Raw genomic sequence first — 755 nt, 5'->3', positions numbered from 1 at the left:
TGTGGGGCAGAGGGGGCAGGGTGGGACATCACTGTGGGGAATAAAGGTGTGGGGGAAGGGTCCGGTTATTGGGGGGGGGGGGGGTACATGTGCAGTTCACTGGCTGGTTGTTGAAATGGGGGGGGGGCGTCTGCAGTCTGTTTAGTTTGTGCCCTCAGTAGTCAGCGGCACGCGGCTGCGATGCAGATGGTTGTGATCGTGTGGGCGGGCGGAGCGGAGCCCCACACACTGCCTCCCTTCTCTGCGCCCTCCCGAAGGCGAGCGCGCCCCTAACAGGGTCACCCCCGTTACCCGCCGCCCGCCCACGCCACCTGGAACCCATAAGTTCAGATTTACTCAGTAATCAATATCCCCGTTAAAACATTCTCACATTTATTTTCTCTCTCCCAGCCCCGGATTCCTCAGCTGAAGGCGGACATTGTTACATTCATCACCGCTATATTGACTTAGCCCTATATCCATCTGCTTTAGGAGCCGTTTGCAGTCCTCCTTGGATGACAATTTTTCATGGAATAGAGATGCATTAAAGTAATTTCCTTAAGTGGATTTTCAAGGTGGGAGTAGACGGGGGAGCGAGCAGGATACACAAACAAGCTTCAGCGCAAGAAGGGACTTAAAGAGTAGCACACGTGCTTATGATATAGCCTCGCCAGAAAGCCGTGCCAAAAAGTCTGAGAATTAATAAAAAGCCAGTTTTCCCTGCTCTGTGAGTCCTGTTTTATCTGATTAAGATGGAAGTGATAACTGCAGTTCAT

Source organism: Anguilla rostrata, chromosome 13 (genome assembly GCF_018555375.3).
Source record: "Anguilla rostrata isolate EN2019 chromosome 13, ASM1855537v3, whole genome shotgun sequence".
NCBI lineage: Eukaryota > Metazoa > Chordata > Actinopteri > Anguilliformes > Anguillidae > Anguilla > Anguilla rostrata.
The sequence above is the reverse complement of the archived record's forward strand: the minus strand, read 5'-3'. Positions refer to the sequence as shown.